This window comes from Anas acuta, chromosome 1, assembly GCF_963932015.1.
Source record: "Anas acuta chromosome 1, bAnaAcu1.1, whole genome shotgun sequence".
NCBI lineage: Eukaryota > Metazoa > Chordata > Aves > Anseriformes > Anatidae > Anas > Anas acuta.
This window is the reverse complement of record NC_088979.1, coordinates 13,216,504-13,240,507: the sequence shown is the minus strand read 5'-3', so window position 1 is coordinate 13,240,507 and position 24,004 is coordinate 13,216,504. Positions and strand designations below refer to the sequence as shown.

The window sequence follows — 24,004 nt, the reverse complement described above, 5'->3', positions numbered from 1 at the left end:
ACAATCACCTACATTGACCAGCTGGTGACATCTCTGTTGATGCAGCCCAGGTAAGATCTGGCCTTCTGGGCTGCAAGCGTACATTGCTGTCTCATGTTGAGCCTTTCATCCACCAGAACCCCAAAGTCTTTCTCTGCAGTGCTGCTCTCAAAGAGTTTTTCTCTCAGTCTATACTCTTGTCTGGGATTGTCCCAACCCTGTGTGGGGCAGTTAAGGGCATATTCTTCACCAGTAAATAAACAGCTCACACTTGGGCATAAAATTGTTTATAGAAGTGGAACAAAATACAGAATGACTTGTGTTTCATGGGCAATCTTGGATTATTTTTTGTCCTGTTTTCAACTGGGATAGAGTTATTTTTTTTCCTAGTAGTTTATATGGCACAGTGTTTTAGATTTAGGATCAAAATAATGCAGACAATACACTTCTGCTTTAGTTGTTACTGAGAAGTACTTACACTAAGTTAAGGGCTTTTCAGATTCCTGTGCTGCCCTGCAAACAAGGAAGCTAGGTGTGCACAAGGATCTGTGAGGGGACAGAACCAGGACAGTTGACCCAAACTGTCAGATATCCAAAGGCGTATTTCATACCTTATGAATTGCTCATGCTGAACAGTAAGACCAGGGGAGTTGGCTAAGGGGGGCACCTGAATCATCAGTCAGCTGGTGGTGAGCAATTATATTGAATATCTTTTTTTTTTTTTTTTTTTTTTTTTTCTTATTAAACTGTCCTTATCTCAACCCATGAGTTCTTGCACTTTTCAATTTTCTCCCCCATTACACTGAGGGAGTAGGGAGATGCCCAAGGACTGGAAGAAAGCCTCTGTCCCTCCAGTCTTCAAAAAGGGCAAGAAAGAGGAACCAGGAAACTACAGGCCAGTCAGACTCACTTCCATCCCTAGAAAGGTGATGGAACAGCTCATCCTGGGTGTCACCTATAAGCATGTGAAGGAAAAGAAAGTGAGCAGGAGTAGTCAGCATGGATTCACCAAGGGGAAATCATGTTTAATGAACCTGATAGCCTTCTGCGGTGGAATGACTGAGTAGATGGGGTGAGAGCAGTGGATGTTGTCTACCTTGACATCAGAAAGGCTTTTGACACTGTCTCCCAGAACGTTCTCAGACATAAGCTCAGGAAGCGTGGGTTAGATGAGTGGGCAGTGAGGTGGACTAAGAATTGGCTGGATGGCAGAACTCAGAGTGTTGTGAGAGTGGCCAAGCAGCATAGTCTGGATAGAAGGTTGTAGCTAAAGGTGTCCCCCAGGAGACAGTACTGGGTCCACTCTTGTTCAACACCCATCAATGACCTGGATGAAGGGACAGAGTGCACTCTTAGCAAGCTTGCTGATGACACAAAACTGGGAGGAATAGCTGATACACCAGAAGACTGTGCTGTCATTCAGAGAGACAGGCTGGAGAGCTGGGCTAAGATGAATGGGCTAAGATGGTTCCTGCACCTAGGGAGAAATAGCACCATGAATCAGTATGGGCTGGGGGGCTGACCTGCAGGAAATTAGCTCTATGGAGAAGGATCTGGGAGTCCTGGCAGACAGCAAGATAACCATGAGCCAGCAACGCGCCTTTGTGGCCAAGAAGGCCAATGGCATCCTGGAGCGCATTAAGGACAGGGTTGCCAGCAGGTCAAATAAGATCATCCTCCCACTGTATTCAGCCCTGGTGAGACCAAATTTGGATAACGTGTCCAGTTCTGGGCTCCCTAGTACAAGAGAGATATGGAGCTCCTAAATAGAGTCTCATGGAGGGCTACAAAGATGATTAGAGAACTGGAGCATCTCTCTTATGAGCAAAGAGAGCTGGGCCTGTTTAGCCTGGAAAGAAGAAGGCTGAGAAGGGAATCTTATCAATATATACAGATATATTAAGGGTGAATGTCAAGATAATGGGGCTGGACTCTTTTTGGTGGTGCCCAGTGATAGAAGCAAAGGGCAGATGCTGAAACACAGGAAGATCCAGCTGAATATGAGGAAAAACTTCTTTAATGTGAGACTGACAGAACACTGGAACAGGGAGGTTGTGGAGTCTCTTTCTCTGGAGATATTCAAAACCTGCCTGGATGCCATTCTGCACAATGTGCTCTAGGCGATCCTGCTTGTCAGGAGATTTAGACTAGATGATCTTCAGATGTTCCTTCCAACCTCAAACATTCTGTGTTTCTGTGAATAAATGACATGGCTTTAAGAAACAGACACAAGACTCAGAGTAAAAGAGCATAAAGGTAAAATCATACACAAAGGCTGGCAGGCCAGAAGTTAGCTCAGTCACCAGTTATTAGAGATTTTTGTAGAAAGAATATCAAGAGAAATGATCCTTAAGTATTTGTCAAAGTTGGACTGTCAAAAGACTTGAAAAACTTACAGAATTCTTCAATTTTGATAAACAGAAATCTACAGAAAGTTAAATTCTCAAATAAAATTATGTATTAAATTTATCTCTACTGCTCTTTGGACAGAAAAAGAACAGAGAATGAGTTTTCATTTATGACTCTGGAAATACTCTTCCCTCTTCTCTCCTTCTAACACCTCTTGCTCCTCAGGGACATTAATGACATCTCTTAGATGCCAGAATGTCTATTTTACATGAACTTAGAGCAACACCACTTTTTTATAGAAAGGTTATCCTTCAATAAATCTTCTACTATAATAAGGCTTGTATAGAGAAAGCAATTTAAAATTCAGCATGCTTTCCTATACTTTTAATGGTTGCAATAAATTCTCAAGAGCAGGAAAATGAGTTAAACTGTGTTATATTTAAAATGACAGTGTGAATCTACTCATATCAAGTTCATCAATTCTAATTCACTTATGCCTGGTCAGACTACACTGTCTCATTCATTACTATGGCTTCCTAGTCTTATGATTCTCAATTAGTTAGGTAGGCAGGTAAAATGTCTGACATCCAGCAATGAACTATGTGCTTCCAAATATATTTGCACAGCCACACACTGCACTTTAGCAGACTCTTCATGTTGACCTACTAATAAAACATAGTCTGAGGTTGAGAATGAAGACTCAATTCAAAAATTAATTAAAGATGTCCTGAACTACATGATCATAAGTCATTCAACTATTATATGATGAAGCATAGCCATTAATAGACAACCACAGACATTTACTGCATCTTATTTCCATCTGCAGATGTATTCATGATAAATTTAAACTGAGTATCCATCATTCATCTGGAAAATGAATATCAGATACAAAAGAATCATGCTTACAGCTACTACACTGCACCAGTTTGTGTCACAATGGGCTTTTAATGAGCAGACCACTTTTTACCTTCAACTGTATCATTAGTATACATTTGTATTTATTTGAATATAATAATAAAACATGCACTGAGTTACATAAGCCACTTAAGATTATTTAGGAACAAACGTTTACTGCTTAACCAGGTGCATTAGCCTTGATCTTTAATTTTATTTTCATGAGAACTTGCCTGTTAATTCAGACTCCTATAATAAACCCAACATATTCTAGAAACAGACCAAGCCACACTGAAATACCTGGGAGTTTAGAAGTGCAATTTAGACGTAGTGTCTGATTCTTGTTTCCAGAGTTTTCCAGAATCGATCAAATACTATTAAAAATGAGTCATAAACTATTTTAAGAAGTTATTCAGCATGCTCAGGTCCCAAGAATACCACAGTGATTATTTTAAAACATTTACAAAGGGTGGTGAACACTTTCAAGACAGTATCTTCTACAAACCCATGGTGAGAAACCTAATAGTAACATCCAGAAAACTGGATCTCTCTTTTTATTAATCTATGTTCTATTGGCAAGGGTATTCAAGATGAATTACTGGCAAAAGCTTCTATGTTTGATCTTACTTTTATGAACTAATAACTGCAAGCAATAACACTCATAAACATATTCCCCGAATACTTTGGTTTAAATATCCACTACCTCAGCTCCCCTACTGGCTGTCCAGATGTTGTCCTTCAAAACAGAGATGATCTCCACAAAATTTTTCTTGTATGTTTGAAATCTGATGATGCTCAGGAGAAGAACTGAATCGACAAATGTTAGGACTCCTTTTCAGTAATCTCTGGAACAGAAAAAAATATATATAGTGTTAGCTACCTGTACGTGTAGACCTATATTCGGACCCTTAAATCACTCAATCCTTCTTGTATTTGGAGATCAATTTCTTTAACTCTCTTGTATCACTCCCTGTGTGTTGCATGACATGGCAGCATTGGTTGGCTATATGAACTAAATCTGAGACACATTTCTTGTTTTGGAATGGCTATAGGATATACAAATGCTTTGCTATATGCTGTTATGAAAAAAGTGCTTTTTCTCCAACCTTCTCTTCCCTCCCACATGAAAGAAACAGTAACAAAGAATTCTTTTTGCTACTGTATAAGGAAATGATAGTACTGAAAAGAATGAAAAAATAAGTTTCAAGTTTATACTAATTTGCCTGTTAAGCTTAGTTAAGCTTAATAATCTTTGTTGTTGAATTCTAAACTACTTCATGTACATTTTTCTAATTATGATTTTCCATATTATTTTAATAATAAAAAGTGGCCTTTTCCAGATAACATACAATTAAGATAGTCATTGATAACTTTGTTTTCAAATGAGTCATTTGAAATGATGCTACAGGCATATGTCTCAATTTAGCTTAACTCCCTAAAAAAAAAAACAAACACCTCAGATAGCCATTCATTAAGTTAAATTGACACAACACTTCTAGTAAATTTGTACAATTGTTAGCATCTTCAATTACAAAAGACAAAATAAATAAATAATCCCACTGTTGTGACAGTATGTGAGCTTCTGGGTTAGTTAACTTTCACATGAAGGCTGAACACTTTTTTTTTTTTTTTTTTTTTTAGTTTTTAGTTTTTCTTGTGCCTAACCTAATTTATGTACTCAGTTGCTTGACTCCTTGGCTTCCTGTTCCAAGTTATTCTTTACATACGTTATTTTTCTGGAAATCAGTCAGCACCTGGGAACTATGTCTGTTCAATAATTTTAGGTCTAATCATAAATACATACATACATTTATACAAATATGCCAGTTACCTGTCTTAGTCAGAGCTGTTTATGTTATTGTTAGGGAATACATTATACACCTGAAGTTCTGTCAAAGGTTTTGTGGTAGAACTAACTAGCGATTTCATAGCTAACGCACCTGAGTATTATGAAACATTTCCTTATCGTATTGGTATTGAAGTCTGAATTGAAAAATTTACTTAGACCTTGCTTTTGGTGAGGCACTGAATTCAGGGACTGAACGGTAGTTTTGAGTTTTATTGAATATTTAAAAAGGAAAAAACAAAACAAAACAAAACAAAAAACCAACCAACCAAACAAACAAACAAAAAACAGTACAAGAGAGAAAATCTGATGCTTTTCTCATTAACTTTTTGTAGACCACGCTAGTGGATAAGAATTTGCTTAAGTGATGTTACAGCTGAATCCCATACTGCCTGAATGATTCAAAGCCATATCTGCAGTCCAATAACCAATTAGATTTGTGAGGTAGTAGGAGGGCAGACTACTCACTCTTCTGTGAGGCTTAGCGCATACAAAGAGTCAAGTTTTATAAAGATTATGAAGAGGGAGATTAAGTGATGAAGCCACCATGTAGGAAGAGAGAGAATTATATCTCACTTCCAATTCTCTTACAGTATTATGTTTTTAATCATTGCACCATAAAAAGTAAATCCAGATGAAAGATGCACTTGAAAACCAGTGAAGAATTAGCAAGTTGTGAGCATGCAAGTCAGGCAGGTGGGACAGGAGGCCGGCGTGGCTGACCAGGAACATTCTAATGGAGATTAGGCGGAAACAGAGAGTGTTTCGCTACTGGAAGGAGGGCCAGGTGTCATGGAAAGAATACAGGGATGCTGTTCGTGTTTGTAGGGAGAAAATTCGTGTGGCCAAAGCACACCTAGAGTTGAAGCTGGCTGTGTCTGTGAGAGAAAATAAAAAGGTTTTTTTTAGATATGTGAATGAAAAAAGGAGAACTAAAGAATACATAGGGCTGCTCCTTGATAGGGAAGGTCTCCTCACAGACAATGACATAGGCAAAGCAGAGACGCTTAACGCCTTCTTTGCCTCTGTCTTCAATGCCGATGATGGGCTTCGGGACCCAGGGTGCCCTGACCTGGAGGACCGGGACGGTGGGGATGACAAACTCCCAACCGACCCTGAACGTGTGCGGGATTTGCTACTCCACCTGGATCCCTACAAGTCCATGGGTCCGGATGGGATTCATCCCCGGGTGCTGAAAGAGCTGGTGGACATCATCGCGGAACCTCTCTCAATTATTTATTAATGATCCTGGGAATTTGGAGATGTCCCGGTAGACTGGAAGCTGGCAAATGTTGTGCCGATTTTCAAGAAGGGTCAGAAAGAAGACCCTAGCAATTACAGGCCTGTCAGTCTCACATCAGTGCCTGGTAAAATCATGGAGAAGATGGTTCTCAAACTTATTGAGGCGCACCTGGGGGACAAAGCAGTCATTGGTCCCAGCCAGCATGGGTTTGTGAAGGGTAGGTCCTGCCTAACTAACCTGATTTCCTTTTATGATAAGATCACCCGTATGGTGGACCAAGGGAAACCAGCTGATGTGATTTTTTTGGACTTCAGCAAGGCTTTTGACACGGTTTCCCATAGGATCCTACTGGACAAAAAGTCCACCATACAGCTAAATAAAAACATCATATGATGGGTGAGCAATTGGCTAACGGGCAGGGCCCAAAGGGTTATGGTGAATGGGGCTGCATCAGGCTGGCGGGCGGTCACCAGTGGGGTCCCTCAAGGCTCCATTTTTTTGGGCCGGTACTTTTCAATATTTTTATAAATGATCTGGATGTAGGAATAGAAGGTATTTTGAGCAAGTTTGCTGATGACACCAAACTAGGAGGAGTTGTGGACTCTGTTGAGGGTGGAAAGGCCTTGCAGAGGGATCTGGATAGGTTGGAGAGCTGGGCGATCACCAACCGCATGAAGTTCAATAAGAGCAAGTGCCGGGTCCTGCACCTGGGACGGGGAAACCCTGGCTGCACGTACAGACTGGGCGATGAGACACTGGAGAGCAGCCTAGAAGAGAGGGATCTGGGGGTCGTGGTAGACAACAAGTTGAATATGAGCCAGCAGTGTGCCCTGGCAGCCAGGAGGGCCAACCGTGTCCTGGGGTGCATCAAGCACTGCATCGCTAGTAGGTCAAGGGAGGTGATTGTCCCTCTCTACTCTGCGCTGGTGCGGCCTCACCTCGAGTACTGTGTGCAGTTCTGGGCACCACAGTATAAAAAGGACATGAAACTGTTGGAGAGTGTCCAGAGGAGGGCTACGAAGATGGTGAAAGGCCTGGAGGGGAAGACATACGAGGAACGGCTGACGGCACTGGGCCTGTTCAGCCTGGAGAAGAGGAGGCTGAGGGGAGACCTCATTGCAGTCTACAACTTCCTCATAAGGGGGTGTCGAGAGGCAGGAGACCTTTTCTCCATTAACACCAGTGACAGGACCCGCGGGAACGGGGTTAAGCTGAGGCAGGGGAAATTTAGGCTTGACATCAGGAGGGGGTTCTTCAGGGAGAGGGTGGTTGCACACTGGAACAGGCTCCCCAGGGAAGTGGTCACTGCATCGAGCCTGTCTGAGTTTAAGAAGAGATTGGACTGTACACTTAGTCACATGGTCTGTACTTTTGGGTAGACCTGTGCGGTGTCAAGAGTTGGACTTGATGATCCTTAAGGGTCCCTTCCAACTCAGGATATTCTATGATTCTATGATTCTATGCTAGCCGCAAGGAAGAAATCATTGAGTCCTAGTGGAGGATTCAAGATATAGAGAACTAGCCATTCTTCCGACTGAAGCTAACATTTGCATCCAGATGGTGTTGGAAAATTGCATTTAACAACGTAAAAGGGGTAGATATGAGGAGAGTATGCAAGGCAGTTTCAACTTACTCCTTCTAATAGTGTTCTTTCCTTTATTTTTTGTAATAAGATGAACTGTGATAATAAGAATTCTTCAAGACAGAATTTTAATTACACAATAAAAAAAAAAAGACTTTACACATTAGGTATTTTGTTTGTTTGTTTGTTTTCCATGAAAATATCTTAAGCATAACAATTCCTCTCCTTCACAGCATATTTTGGAATTAATTCCTAGATGTTATTAAGCTGATCAGTCGTTTGCCTGGAGGTTTTACAACCACACCTGGGGAAGGAAAATGCTGCCCTTAAGAATCACATTATCTTATGGTGTTTTATATACTTTATATATATAAATGTATTCATGTATGTATGTGTATATATACACATACCTATATATATATATATATACACCTAGATATATATATATATATATATAGGTAGTGGAATGTAGAAACATTCCAAAAGACAGACATTCTCTGTTGAAATAATACCAAATCTCTTCTTTTAGGTACAATAAGCACTTATCTCTTCTATTTTTTTGAGTTTCTTTCTCTTACATAAATTACACAGGTATTCAATATCTCCATGTGTATGTGTATCATATATGCTATTACTGCATGTTCATGCACAGTTATATGTCTAGATATTAACATTTTTCATTTTTAGACTGATTTAACCTGAAAGAACAGAAATAATTCAGCTGTTTTGCTTTTACAATAATAATAAATCTTTGTGTAGTATTTTTGGCTTTGAACTGAATGATACAAAAATCATTGTGCAAAAAAAGGTTACACAATGTCATGGAAGTACAATGCATTAAAAGGAAAAGGAAAATGACCACAATTTACTCAAACTTCTTATTATATATAAACATCTGCAGATCACTGAATTCCACAGAAGGTGGGCTGGCCATCAGGTTTCATTAACTGGAAGAAACGGTAAATCACAGCTTTTACTTTTACAGCCCATTACACCCAAAGGTCTCAAACCTTTCTTTGGATATTTTCAATCCTTAGAGTACTCCAGCTGTAGAGTTTTATACTTTTCCACATTCTGTGATTAATAGATGCTATAATATACACTGAACAGGAAATTAGAGTAGAAGAGAGGTGTAAAATAACCCCCAAAAAGGTTATGCAGGAAGGCTGTGAAGAATAGCTCAATGTAGGGCTATGCAGTCTAGCAGTGATCCTCAGACAAAACAGATTACATGCCCATTAATGACTTAAGAATCTGAATTTTTATATGTTACAAAGGGGAAACAGTGTCAAAGTCACTAAATATTGTGGAAGGGAAAGGTAGGAGAGGAAAATGTAGAGGTAACAGATCTGGGGAGACATTTGATTAAGGCCTGCTGTAGTTAGCTAGAAAAAAATAGCTTAAGAAACATACAGATCTTTCTCCTGCTTTTTACTTCTTACAGGAAACTGATTCCCTTTCAACGTTTCATTCCAAGTAGAATCACAATACCCTTCATTTTTCCTTCGCATATTCTGGCAACTGACTTGCCCTTCTGCATTTATTAAACAAATCTACTGCTTCTGATGCAGTGCTGTGCAGAAGAAAAATAGTTACCTTTTGCTCACTTGCCTATTCAGTACTTTGCTTCTTGAAGTGGTTAAATCAGATCTTCTTCCTCCCACTTCATTTAGCCTCTTTCTATTGTGTTAAATTGGCTCGCAGATACTTGTTAATTTGAAAATGTGTCAGGCAACATCAGCTGTGTGGAAGAAAGGCTTCTCTAAGAAATGTAACGCTTCCCATATCGTACTAGACGAAATGCCAGGAATCATTAGACAGTCGAAGCAGGTCTCACTGTGTCTCTACTACAGGTGAAAGGTACTCCATATCCTGGTTCCTGCTGCGCAACTAGGTTATGCAGTGACTGCAAGATAGGCAACACCATCTTCAGAAAACATAGTTTTCATTGAAATCAAAGACAGCTGTGTTCCTAAATGCCCTCTGGGATATCTTGTACTGTAAGTTGAATTGAAGAATATGTTTGCTCTAATAATATATATATATATTATATATATATATATATAAGCATTTCCACTGTGTATGTTTCGAGACTGCCTTTGAGTTCTTAGTGCAATATTTTCCATTTAACATCTCTCCTTCTGCTTTTTTGCTTTCATCTGTTTCTAGTACCGAACAGTCTTCAGAGGTGAAGATTAAAAGGTAATATGAGAAGAGACACAGAGGGTAGCTATACCAGGAAATCTTAATGGCAAGAAATTGCTCCTCAGGTTCCTCACCAAGTATACAGGTTGTTACAAAGACTGTCACATTTCAGCCAAAGCATTTTAAAAGACCAGATGCTTTACAACAGAACTTCAACATTTAAAATTATTTCTCAATATAGTAATTTATTTTTTTTTCCTATCTTATATTATACTTCAATTTATGCTTTCAATTTATCCATATAGGTATCAAGGATATAATACCTACTTTCATCAAACTTAACAGAGTATTTCTACTGATTTATTAGGAAGTATGAAACCACTTCTATATTTGTGTGCTGGACGTTACTTTGGTAAGCTCACGAAAAGCTGAGCACAATTCCAAACTTAAATGCATAAGAAAAAAAAAATATTTAACTTAGAAAGAAAAACCCACATCCTGCAGTGGTGAGAATTTGTTATCTACAGTTACAAGCAGGCACAAGAGAATAATATATATCACATACTAAGTGGCAGGTTATGATCCTCAAAGCGACTTTTTAGCCTGCTAACTGTAGTTAAAAGACTCAATATATAGGAGTTATATATGTATATATATGTATATATATATATTAAATCTGTGACTAAGAATTTCATTCAAATGGAGCAGATCTCCATGCTGCAGCCCCCCCATGGGTGGAGGAGCCCCCGGTGGAGCAGGTGGATGTGTCCTGGAGGAGGCTGCGGCCCATGGAGAGCCCCCGAAGGAGCAGGCCCCGGGCCGGAGCTGCAGCCCATGGAGAGGAGCCCACGCAGGAGCAGGGCATCTGGGGGGAGCTGCTGCCTGTGGAGAACCTATGTTGGAGCAGTTTGCTCCTGGGGGATGCATCCCGTGGTACGGAGACATGTGGGAGCAGTTCTTGAAGAGCTGCAGCCTGTGGGCAGCCCCCACAGGCTCAGTTCGGGAAGGACGGCATCCTGTAGGAAGGACCCCACGTGGAGCGAGGCAGAGAGTGACCGTGAAGGAGTGGTGGAGATGAAGCACCGTGGACTGGCCGCAGCCCCCATTCCCTGTTTCCCTGCACTGCTTGGGGGAGGAGGTAGAAGGGGGTGGATGGAGGTGAATTGGTTTTCATTTCTTACTGCTCTGGTGTGTTAGTAATAGGCAATAAATTACATTAATATCCCTATCCTGAGTCCGTTGTGCCTGTTCCAGTAATTGGTAAGTGATCTCCCTGTCCTTATCTCAGCTCTTGAGCCCTTTTCCAGCAGATCTTCTCCTCTTGTTCCTTTGAGGAGGGGAGAGGGAGTGAGAGAGATGCGTGGCGGAGTTTGGTTAGTCATCAGTGTGAAACCACCAAAAAAGATCAAGTTAAACTCTTAAATATTATCAAGATCAAACATTTTGGGATAGTTAATCCTTTACATCACCAGTTTTTCTATTTTCTTACATATGACAGAAACATTTCAAGTCAGGTGCTGTTAAACAGCTGACACACATAGAAGCATTGTGCCAGGGAACTGAAAGTTCTACCTCTCTTCTAGAACACTGAAATACAAGAGACCCTAATTCAGCTGTCAGAGACAGGAATAACAACCTCTGTGGTAGAAAGGTGCAGTGACCTGCCCTGCCACAGAATCCAAATATCCATCTGTCCTGGTTCCGCTCAAGTGGGCAGCCGAGCTCCACCACAGCCGCTCTCTCACTCCCCCTCCTCAAAGAGGAATAGGGAGAAAATATGTGAAAAGGGCTCAAAGGTTGAGATAAGGACAAGAAAATCACACAATAATTATTGTAACGGGCAAAACAGACTCAGCATAAGAAGATAGTAAGATTTAGTGCTCATTACTAACAAGCTAGAGAAGTGAGAAACAAAGGAAAGAAACCAAAAGCACCTTCCCCCCCCATCCACCCTCTTCCACCTCCTCCCCCGAGCGGTGCAGGGGAATGGGGGAATGGGGGTTATGGTCAGTCTACAGTGCTTCTTCTCTGCCGCTCCTTCTCGGTCACTCTCGTCCCCTGTGCTGTGGGGTCCCACCCACGGGATGCAGTCCTTGATGAACTGATCCGGCATGGGCTTCCCACAGGCAGCAGCTCTTCCAGAACTGCTCCAGATATGGGTCCATACCACGGGGTCCATCCCTCAGGAGAAAACTGCTCCAACCTGGGTCCCCCACGGGCAGCAGCTCCTGCCAGGTCACCTGCTCCTGCGTGGTCTCCTCTCCACGGGCTACAGGTCCGGCCCAGAATCTGCTCCGGCAGGGGTCTTCCACGGGCGGCAGACTCCGTCGGTGCAGGGCCACCTGCTCCATTGTGGTCTCCTCCACGGGCTGCAGCGTGAAACCCTGCTCCACCGTGGTACTCCATGGGCTGCAGGGGGACATCCTGCTTCACCATGGTCCTCACCACAGGCCGCAGGGGACTTCTGCTCCGGCGCCTGGAGCACCTCTCCCCCTCCTTCTGCACTGACCTTGGCGCCTGCAAGGCCGTTCCTCACTCCTCTCACTCTCCCAGCTGCTGTGTGGCGCAGCGTTTTTTTCCCTGTCTTAAATATGCTCTCACAGAGGCGCAAAACAACATCGCTTATTGGCTCAGATCTGGAAAACAATGAGGCTCTTACCAAACATGGGGCAGCTTCTAGATCCTTCTCAAAGAAACCACCCCTATGGCCCCCTGCTACCAAAACCTTGCCACGGAAACCCACTACATTCCACCTTTTTTTTTTTTTTTTTTTTTTTTTTTGAGATGAGAAAGGTTTAATTAAAGGGAAAGGGAATGGGGAGGAAAAAAGAAACAAAAGAAACAATCAGTCCGTGCAGAAGCACAGAGAGAGAGAAAAAAAAATATTCTCTACTTCCCAGCAATTAGTGGTGTTCAGCCACATCCTGGGAAGCAGGGCCTCAAACGCGTAGTGGTTGCTCAGGAGGAACAGCCCCCTCCCCCACGAGAGCCCCCCTTTTATTGCTGAGTGTGACGTCAGGTGTTATGGAATATCCCTTTGGTTGGATTAAAGCTGCCCCGGCAATGTCTCCTCCCCATCACTTGCCCACCTGCTGGCTCGTGGGGGCTTGGAACGAGTCCTGATGCTGTGCCAGCACTACACAGCAATAGACACAACACTGGAGTGATATCAGTGCTGTTCCAGCTATGAGTGCTGGAGTTCCAGCTATGAGTGCAGCACTGTGTGGGCTGCTGCAGGGAAAGGTGACTCCAACTCAGACAGACCCAACACACCAGCTGCAGTGAAATCCAATAAGCGGTTTGGACAACTTGTTTACTCACTGTTCCCTTGGCATTTGGGCTTTCTGTAGCTCCTCTACTTTTGACATACATTCCAAAACTTTCAGGAACATTAGGGATGATCCCAGAATAGTCTTTCTTTCCCCCTGCATTATAGCAACAGTAATAATGGTGATTGTAACATCTCTAATACCTAGAACTGGTGTTTTCTGTAGGGTATCACAAGTTTTTCACAGTAGAAGTAAATGTCCTTTTACCAGAAGAAAAGACAGAGAGATGAACTGGTAAAGAGAAAGGTCACCTGTGCCCATTGTCAATACAAATCAAGATTATAAAGATCATTTCCAGTAGAGTTCAGCAATGGGAGAACCCAATTGCTCTGGTGCAGGTTTTCACAGAGCAAAATTTTACAGCAGGAGCTAATTCCTAGCTTAATAGATGAAACTTTAGGGTCACACACTCAGCTTCAGAAGATCATCTGTCTAGTGGTCAAATGTTTGTAGGTGATGTAATACTTGGCTTCTGTTTCTTGATTCTCTATCAGAAGCAGAGAAGCCTATGGAAGCTGAATAACATCACTCTGTGCATTTCAGTTTGAGATTTTTTACTCTCTCAAATCATAACTAATACTATAACTTTGCTAAATAACTAAACTTTAGTTATATAACTTTGCTTTATAACTAAAACTTCGAGGTTTTTTTTTTTGTTTGTTTGTTAGTTTCTTGCATATTGTCTTGTCACAGTCTAATCTTCCCTAAGTGTACTGTCATGATGCAACTACATTTGCTCTAACCCAGGCACTCCATAGTCACATTGATCAGAGAAGGAAACTCTGAGCGAGTTTGTTGACTGCTATCAAACTTCACTCCAACTGGATCTTCATGTTCACATACAAGGGCATATTGCTGTACCTTGCTACCAGAGACGTTGTTTCTCCTGGCACTGCTACTGCTGTCACTGTCAGTAAAATAATAGCTTTTGGAAACCAGCACACTGTCATTGCTGGTTGCCAATGCAAGTAATCATCTCATGATGAACTCCTCTGAGCTCAACTTCTGTTACATCTGCTTGCTTGGATTCTTTTTAATTGTGGCAAAATACTTACTTTTAAGTCTAATTAACACGATGATTTCTTTCACCTTTGTAACCACAGATGATTTTTCACAGATGTATGTCACTTTTCTAGGAGAGATAGGATTATAACTAATTCTTTTTTGTTGTTGTTGTTTTGACTCATAAGGTACCCAATAGTGTGGATCAGTGTGCAGTGAAGACTGACTGAAACTTGTTTATCAGAAGTCCTGGAGAACAGCCACAGTCTAACAAACTGAGTGTAAGTTTCAGATGGGTTATTTCCATCTGTTCTTGTTTGTAATATTTCCAGAATGTGTAACTTAATACTAATATAGCTGAGTAAATGTCTTGTTCTATAACACAAGAAATCATGACAATTTTTACAAACATTTGTAATCAACAGACCTTGTGAGTGTTATGATTTTCTATTTGCAGATAGGGAAATCAAGGAACAGTACTTTTCAAGACAACATTAAAAACATACATGCTTGAAATCATCTGGGGTTTTAAGATGTTGACTTTGAAATGCTTTAATGCTATTCTGATTTTCCAGTATGTCAAGCACCTGTAGCTCTTACTGCCTTTAACTGCTGTTCTCTGTGTTGAGCACCTCTCAGAACAAAACTCTGTGGTAGGCCACAAAATGAAGACACCCAAACTTTGTGCACCTGCTTGTACATTTGGACCTCCTAAGTGATTTGAGCAAAGTCAAACAGTGAGTCACTGTCTAAACAGTAAAAGAAATTAAGTCTCCTGCTTGTCGCTGCACTTTACTCTGGGAACATGCTGCTTCTCAGACAGCAGAGTTCCTTCAATTAGAGAAGAGTGGTCTATTAAAGCTGCAAGGAAAATAGTATTGCTTAGTATGTCACTACAAGAAAACAGGTAATGCAGGAATAAAGATCAGACAATACAAGGTGCTTGTAACTAACAAACAGCAAGGCCAAATGTAACTGAAGTGTCTTCTAGTCCAGAGGAAGTTGTTAAGAAGTAGCATTTGAACTGCAAAGGTAAGAGAGTTCATCTGCTAAAGAGTGTCCACTGTGGCTTTGCTATGTCATTCACAGCACTTTCTCCTCAAGCCATGGTATGAGTAAAGTACACTGTGAACTGAGACATAGATGCCACAGTTCCATGAATGTTAAATATAGGTGGAATAAATGAGATAAAAATCAGAGACATGTTAGGACCAGACAACTAAAAATTTAAGGAAGATCAGGATAATGCATTTCCTTGTTTGTTAAGTGGAGGTTCAGGAGGCAGATACATGCTTTAAATATTTTAAGCATAGTAAAATTCCTTGCTAAAAATACCATTTTAGTGAAAGTCACGCCGAAACTGTGATAGACAAAATGTGCTGTTTTGGAACAGATCCCAGGTTTAAAACTACTGAAGAATGAATACCAAAGACATTCATTATCGTAAAAAAATGTTACTGCAACACACATGACTGCACCAAGACTAATCCCATATAGGTTGCAGATAGGGCAGCTGTCTATGGATGTATGGACTGGATGAGCACTGAGGTGGACTGAAAACTGGCTGAATAGCCAGGCCCAGATAGTGGTGATCAATGACACAAAGTCAGGCTGGAGGCAAGAAACTAGCAGTATACCCCAAGGGTTAATACTGTGTTCCACGCTGTTCAACACCTTCATTAATGATGTGTATGATGGGGAAGAATAAGTTTGCAGATGACACAAAACTTGAAAGAGTGGCTGATACAACCAACAGAGGGTCATGTTGTGATCCAGGTGGACCCAGAGTGGCAGAAGAAATAGGTTGACAGAAATTTTATGAAGTTAAACAAAAGTAAAAAGTCCTGTACCTAGGGAGGACAACCCCAGGGACCAGTACATGCCAGGGACCACACAGGTGGTCCTGGGTGGACCACTGGTTTGGCAGAGTTTTCAAATTGAATGTGAGCCAGTTATGTGTCCTTGCTGCTAAGAAGGCTAATGGTATCCTGGGCTGCAGCTGGCAAAGTACTGGCAGCAGTTCAAGGAAGGTGATTCTTCCCCTCTACTTACCTGTTGGTAGTAAGGCTCTACTTAGAACACTGTGTCCAGTTCTGGGCTTCCCAGTACGAGAGAGACATGAAAATACTGAAGAGTCCAATGAATGGCCATGAAGAGAATGAAGAGACTGGAACACTTCCAGTAGGAAAGGCTGAGAAAGCTAGGGCTGGAGAAGAGGAGGCTTGGTGGGGGGGGACACACACACCTCTCATCAATGTCTATAAATACCTGAAGGGAGAATGCAAAGAGGCTGGAGCCAGGCTCTTTTCAGTGGTGTCCATTGACAGGACAAAAGACAATAGAAACAAACTGGAACACACAAAGTTTTGTCCGAATATCAGGATACACTTATTTACTGTGAGGGTGACTAAGCACTCACACAGGTTGCCCAGATAAGTTGTGGAGTCCCAGTGCAAGGTGCTCTGGGTGTTCCTTTCTAACCTTTACCATTCTGTGATGATGTGTTTATTTATTTGGAAATAGCACATGCATTATTGTTTTCTCCAAATCTATATATTCACAAAATCACTAAATCATAGAATCATTGAATATCCTGAGTGTGAAGGGACCCACAAAGATCATCAAGTCCAACTTTTGGTTCTACACAGGACTATCTAAAAATAAACTACGTCTGAGAGCATTGTACAAATGCTTTTTAACTACGTCAGCCTTGGTGCCATGACCACATCCCTTGGGAGCTTGTTTCAGTGTCTGATGAAGATCAGAGAAAAACCTTTTCCAATTCAAAATCAACAAAATACCAAAATCTTTCAGTTTCAAACCAATACCTCTATTACCAGTCAAAAGAAGAAAGTGCCAGGTATGTTTTTGTAGCTTCCCTACAGTTAACATAAGCAAAGAATACTTATTGAATACTTTTCAATATTTTTATTAACAATCTGGATGTAGGAATAGAAGGTATTTTGAGCAAGTTTGCTGATGACACCAAACTAGGAGGAGTTGTGGACTCTGTTGAGGGTGGAAAGGTCTTGCAGAGGGATCTGGATAGGTTGGAGAGCTGGGCGATCACCAACCGCATGAAGTTCAATAAGAGCAAGTGCCGGGTCCTGCACCTGGGACGGGGAAACCCTGGCTGCACGTACAGACTGGGCGATGAGACACTGGAGAGCAGCCTAGAAGAGAGGGATCTGGGGGTCGTGGTAGACAACAAGTTGAATATGAGCCAGCAGTGTGCCCTGGCAGCCAGGAGGGCCAACCGTGTCCTGGGGTGCATCAAGCACGGCATCGCTAGTAGGTCAAGGGAGGTGATTGTCCCTCTCTACTCTGCGCTGGTGAGGCCTCACCTCGAGTACTGTGTGCAGTTCTGGGCACCACAGTATAAAAAGGACATGAAACTGTTGGAGAGTGTCCAGAGGAGGGCTACGAAGATGGTGAAAGGCCTGGAGGGGAAGACGTACGAGGAACGGCTGACGGCACTGGGCCTGTTCAGCCTGGAGAAGAGGAGGCTGAGGGGAGACCTCATCGCAGTCTACAACTTCCTCATAAGGGGGTGTCGAGAGGCAGGAGACCTTTTCTCCATTAACACCAGTGACAGGACCCGCGGGAACGGGGTTAAGCTGAGGCAGGGGAAGTTTAGGCTTGACATCAGGAGAAGTTCTTCACAGAGAGAGTGGTTGCACACTGGGACAGGCTCCCCAGGGAAGTGGTCACTGCACCGAGCCTGACTGAATTTAAGAAGAGATTGGACTGTGCACTTAGTCACATGGTCTGTACTTTTGGGTAGACCTGTGCGGTGTCAAGAGTTGGACTTGATGATCCTTAAGGGTCCCTTCCAACTCAGGATATTCTATGATTCTATGAAAGTAGGAAATGATTTACATTAGAAACTAGGTCACCACAGAAAGATAAGTGTATCAAACAATTAGTCGAGTTTCCTATGAGTAGCTACATAGAGGTCACAGAGTTTACTGTGGGTAGTTGAGTCTGTATTGAACATCTCTAACACACATGAGCTTTGAAGAAATTCAAAAGACCTGCTCTGTGTCCCTGTGCCATCAGGGTCTGGAGAGTCTGCACTCCTGGAGTGGAAATTCCCATTTTATGTCATTGAAAAGAAGTAAGTTTGATATGGAATTACAAAACCATAGAATGGTTTGAGTTGGAAGGGACCTTAAAGATCACCTTGTTGCAAATCCCCTGCCATGGGCAGGAACATCTCCACTAAATGAAATTACCCAAAGGCCCATCCAACCTGGCCTTGAACACCTCCAGGCATCCATGACTTCCCTGGACAATCTGTTCCAGTGCTTTGCCATCCTGACAGTAATTAATTTCTACATAATACCTAATCTAAATCTACCCTCTTATATTTTAAAACCTGTCCCCAACAAAGAGTCCCCCACCCATCTTTCCTGTAGGCCACCTTTAAATATTGGAAGGCCACTGTAAAATCTCCCTGGAGCCTTCTCTTGTCTAAACATCCCCAGCTTTCTCAGCCTTTTTTCATAGGACAGGTCATCTATCTCTGTCATCTTCGTGGCCCTCCTCTGGACACATTCTAACAGTTCTTATGCTGGGTGTCCCAGAGCTGGACACAGTACTCCAGGTGGGGTCTCAGAGAGCATATTAGAAGGGGTGAATCACATCCCTCAACCTGCTAGATTCGCTTCTTTTGATGCAGCCCAGAATATGCTTGGCTTTTATTAAAACCAAACTGTAAAGCAAACATACATACAGAAAAGGAGGATGGCCAGGGCATTTACGTCAAAACTACACTAGTGCTTTGAATCAAAATGCTAGTGTTCCCTTTTCCCCGCCTTTCTCTTCTCCTTTTCTTTTTCCCTTCTGCTCTCCTCTCCTGGCCAGGGGACCTCTTGTGATTGATTGAGATTTCCCAGAGAGAATTATCTCCTGAGTAGCTGCTAACATGGAACACTATATCATGTTTAACAATTATCATCAATATTTATAACACTTTTATGTACAACAAGTTGAGTCACATTATCAGACAGAAATGAAACCTACAGTAGATTCATTATAAGAATTGCAAAGCAGCAGCAGGAGGTCATCTGCTTAAAATTCGAGTTGAGTCTCTCTTGAAAGGAATTGCCTCTTTAACCAGTTTCTCCTTTTTGAATGACAGACTAGCTGGCTTTTTAAAATGTCATCCTGTTACACTGGATACATGAATATAAAACTTTCCAAATTTTTATTTTGACTTTGATAAGGAAAGAGAATGGAGAAACAAATTAGAGTTATTTTTTGAACATCTAAGGTATTTGATTATTGGACTTGGGAAGTTTTCTAGGAATGAGTTTGCAATGTGAATGGTAAAGAAAATCCTGTAGAAAGAACAGACATAATTATACGTAAGGAATCATACAGGTGTAGAAATACATTTCTACAACTAATATAGATATTTGCAGCATATTAATTTATGCATGTAAAACTTGAATGCATGTGACTCTTACACAAAATTGTCAAAAGCTACCTTAGCAAGATAGTTTTGCTTATATGCATAATTGTCCCAAACATCTTTTAAAGTATTGACTCCTCGTCATTACGTAGGATGAGCACATCCCATGTTTTCTATAAGTGAAGAAGCAATCCTGTGTTGTGACAGATGAAAATGATTTGATTTATGTTGACTATGCATAATAACATAGTTACAAAGTGATCAGATGTAGAAGTTTGTTCAGGTGTGTGCCTACACAGGCAGAAAACTAAAAATGTCCAATAGGTATTTCTCAACTGAAAATTAGTACTAGTAAAAAAAGGAGAAAAGGTATAATGAAGGATGTTCTGCACAAGTCTTTCTACAAATCCAAGGATAACCACTCCTCAACAGTTCTTGAGAAAACATCTTAACGAAACAAATTGTTCCGTCTAAACATTGCTTTTACTTTTTTTTTTATACAATCACTTATTTTAATGAACATAGTAGATATAATCACTATCCAAAAAGATATTATTATATGAAATTCCAATAGTGCAGCAAACAATATGTAGGCCAAAATACCACAGAGGTTTAAAGGTATCTAACAAAAGCAGTGGGTGGAGTAGATGAATGATCCCATGTTCACAGAGGGATGACCCTTTCCTTGTCTTCAGATGATATTTTAGTTATGGATTTTAGCAAATAGTAGAAATTTAATAAATTCATAATTTCAAATACATTCTAAAAAGGGAAATGATTTTGCTATCCCGTAAAAACAATCTAAATTTTAAGGTAGTCTCTTCTATTAACTCTTTCCAAATTAACATCTTTTCATTAGACTGGAGATGAAGCTGTACAAGGACTGTCGTTGGACGGCATACAAGAGAAAGCAGATTAATACTTGGATAAAAGTATGATTTACTCAAAATTACTTCCATAAATCTATATTAGATTACTTACTGACCTTTGTGAAGAATTACTTTTCTTCTCCTTCTCCTTCTCCTTCTCCTTCTCCTTCTCCTTCTCCTTCTCCTTCTCCTTCTCCTTCTCCTTCTCCTTCTCCTTCTCCTTCTCCTTCTCCTTCTCCTTCTCCTTCTCCTTCTCCTTCTCCTTCTCCTTCTCCTTCTCCTTCTCCTTCTCCTTCTCCTTCTCCTTCTCCTTCTCCTTCTCCTTTCTTCTCCTTCTCCTTCTCCTTCTCCTTTCTTCTCCTTCTCCTTCTTCTTCTCCTTCTCCTTCTCCTTCTCCTTCTCCTTCTCCTTCTCCTTCTCCTTCTCCTTCTCCTTCTCCTTCTCCTTCTCCTTCTCCTTCTCCTTCTCCTTCTCCTTCTCCTTCTCCTTCTCCTTCTCCTTCTCCTTCTCCTTCTCCTTCTCCTTCTCCTTCTCCTTCTCCTTCTCCTTTCTTCTCCTTCTCCTTCTCCTTCTCCTTTCTTCTCCTTCTCCTTCTTCTTCTCCTTCTCCTTCTCCTTCTCCTTCTCCTTCTCCTTCTCCTTCTCCTTCTCCTTCTCCTTCTCCTTCTCCTTCTCCTTCTCCTTCTCCTTCTCCTTCTCCTTCTCCTTCTCCTTCTCCTTCTCCTTCTCCTTCTCCTTCTCCTTCTCCTTCTCCTTCTCCTTCTCCTTCTCCTTCTCCTTCTCCTTCTCCTTCTCCTTCTCCTTCTCCTTCTCCTTCTCCTTCTCCTTCTCCTTCTCCTTCTCCTTCTCCTTCTCCTTCTCCTTCTCCTTCTCCTTCTCCTTCTCCTTCTCCTTCTCCTTCTCCTTCTTCTTCTTCTTCTTCTTCTTCTTCTTCTTCTTCTTCTTCTTCTTCTTCTTCTTCTTCTTCTCCTTCTCCTTCTCCTTTCTTCTTCTTCTTCTTCTTCTTCTTCTTCTTCTTCTTCTTCTTCTTCTTCTTCTTCTTCTTCTTCTTCTTCTTCTTCTTCTTCTTCTTCTTCTTCTCCTTCTCCTTCTCCTTTCTTCTTCTTCTTCTTCTTCTTCTTCTTCTTCTTCTTCTTCTTCTTCTTCTTCTTCTTCTTCTTCTTCTTCTTCTTCTTCTTCTTCTTTCTACTTAATGTATTTGTATAAATAGAACTGGAATTCAAACCTTCAGTGTTGGATCAAACATAAAAACTACCAGATTCAGGACATGTATCCTGTTTTGACCAAGCCAGTTCTAATTTGAAACCAGGTTTGTATTGTCTTGTTACATCTATTGATCTTTTTTCAGTCTGTCAATTGCCACATCAAATTCTCTGAATTCATAACACCTCATTTCTTAGATTCGTTGTGGCGAATAAAATACAAATAGTAGTATACAATTCTTTCTCTTTTAAATATACACCATATATATCCTTTATCTGCTTTCTTCTTTTTCAGAATATCATGAGGTTATATGATTTTTTAAAAATAATTCTCTTAATTAATTACAGGATACTAAGAATATGAGATGAAAATTTACATCACTATAAATTTTGAATACATCTTTATACACATATTTAAATGTATAGTATTAACACTGTACCCAATTTATTACTTCTTATGCATTTATTTCTTCAGCTGATTTTTAAATTCAAAAGAAAAGTAAAATAAACTAAAATCTCCCAAATCATGAGACTTAATAAAAGCCAAACAAGACAAACCTTGAATTACTTTTTTCTGACATTAACTGAGTTGAAGTGTGGTGTGCATTATATGCATCATGATATTTTGACAGTCATTCTCAAAACACTTTACAAAAAAAGTGGTAAGTGTTCAAAAATTCATTTTCCAGTTAACTAAAAAAGACATATTTTATTTTTACAGCAGTTTCTGGAAATTAATATACACTTAAAGATAGTGGCAGCATTATATCCTCACAGGTTATATCACCTTTCAACTCCACCGAGGAAACTGGCCGTATGATCATTTTTAGTGAAAGGGAAACACACCTAATTAGACTAAGTTCAATGTATATATGCTCTCAGTTATCTGGAATATAGTTTTTGAGGTTTAAATCAATGCAAAATCTAGTATTTTAGTAGAAAATCACATTTGAGTTTAGAGAAATTATAGGAATGTTAAGGAAGTTCTATTTTATAATTAGGTGAAATCTTAATAAGCTGTAATACTTTTATATTTTTTAATTTTCTTCAAACTTCACAAAACTTTGCCTACAGTAGTATATTTGCTGGTTTTTAGGTCAAAGGAACTTGCAAAGAAAAGAAAGTAATAGTGTTTAAAAACTGTCAGTTTTGAAAAACTAAATATAGAGCCAATGCATTTCTGCAGCAATGTTAAAAATGCATAACAAATCATGCATATTTCTTGCTTACTGTTATAGAGAGATCAACTTATTTATATACCTATTCTCTCTCTCTTTCTCTACAACTTGTAATAAAATGAATGTACTATTCCTTTATTTATACTGTACAAGTTTCTGTAGAGTCAACTAATGAACTGATTCCTCAGCAATTTTAATTCCTTTTAATGTTTTCAGAAATAATCTAGAATTCTACTGGAATATGTGTTTTTAGATAAAACCACTGTTGAGGAAAAGCTTGAGGATATTCTTATAAACTTAATGATGACATTGCAAAATGATGCACATTTCACACATGATGGTGGTATTTAGTCTTTTCAGACCTGAAGACCTGTTGTAATAATATCTTCTGATTTCTACTTATTCCTAAATGGAAGCTGAACAGCTTTAAGAAGATGACGTTAGTCCTGATTTGAGCAGGAGATTGGAATAAATGACCTCCCTTTAAACATATTTTTTTTCACATAACTCTGTGATATATGTCCCTATGTCTCCCTTCCATAATTGTAAATGCTTTTTTTACTTTGAACTTTACTTTAATTTGAACAACTAGTTTGTTGAGCCAACAGCTTTTACTGGGTTTCTCAGAGTAAATAACACATCAACCATAATCTTGCATAAGAATTAGGCAAGAAAAAAATATATTTCTTCTAAAAATAATGTTAGATATGTTAAATTGCACATTAAACTGTATGTAGCTAGGAGCTTCGTAGCAGTCAGGAGCATGTATCTTCACACACAGCCAATTTGTATTAGCATGTTTAGGGAACAAGTGCTACAGCAGTTCAAGATATATGAGGGAAAAAAAATAATAATAAATTCTTGGATCTCAGGTGACTTATTCTTCTACTTTACCAGATATGCTTTCTTTTGTCAACAGTTCTGAATATAAATTGCAAATTCTAATTCTTGATACATCACACCAAAGTGAA

At 40.4% G+C, this 24,004-nt stretch overlaps 1 protein-coding gene across 2 annotated transcripts in view; it reads right to left on the bottom strand.

The window, feature by feature from the left end:
• The window catches only part of CNTN5 (contactin 5), a 686,534-nt gene that overhangs the window by 491,721 nt on the left and 170,809 nt on the right, over positions 1–24,004 (bottom strand). The window contains exon 2 of one of the 2 annotated variants that reach the window (XM_068669732.1): positions 3,923–4,067. The gene's annotated coding sequence lies outside the window, so the exon portion shown is untranslated. The remainder of the gene's footprint in view (positions 1–3,922; positions 4,068–24,004) is intronic. The other variant, XM_068669723.1, reaches the window with a different exon arrangement.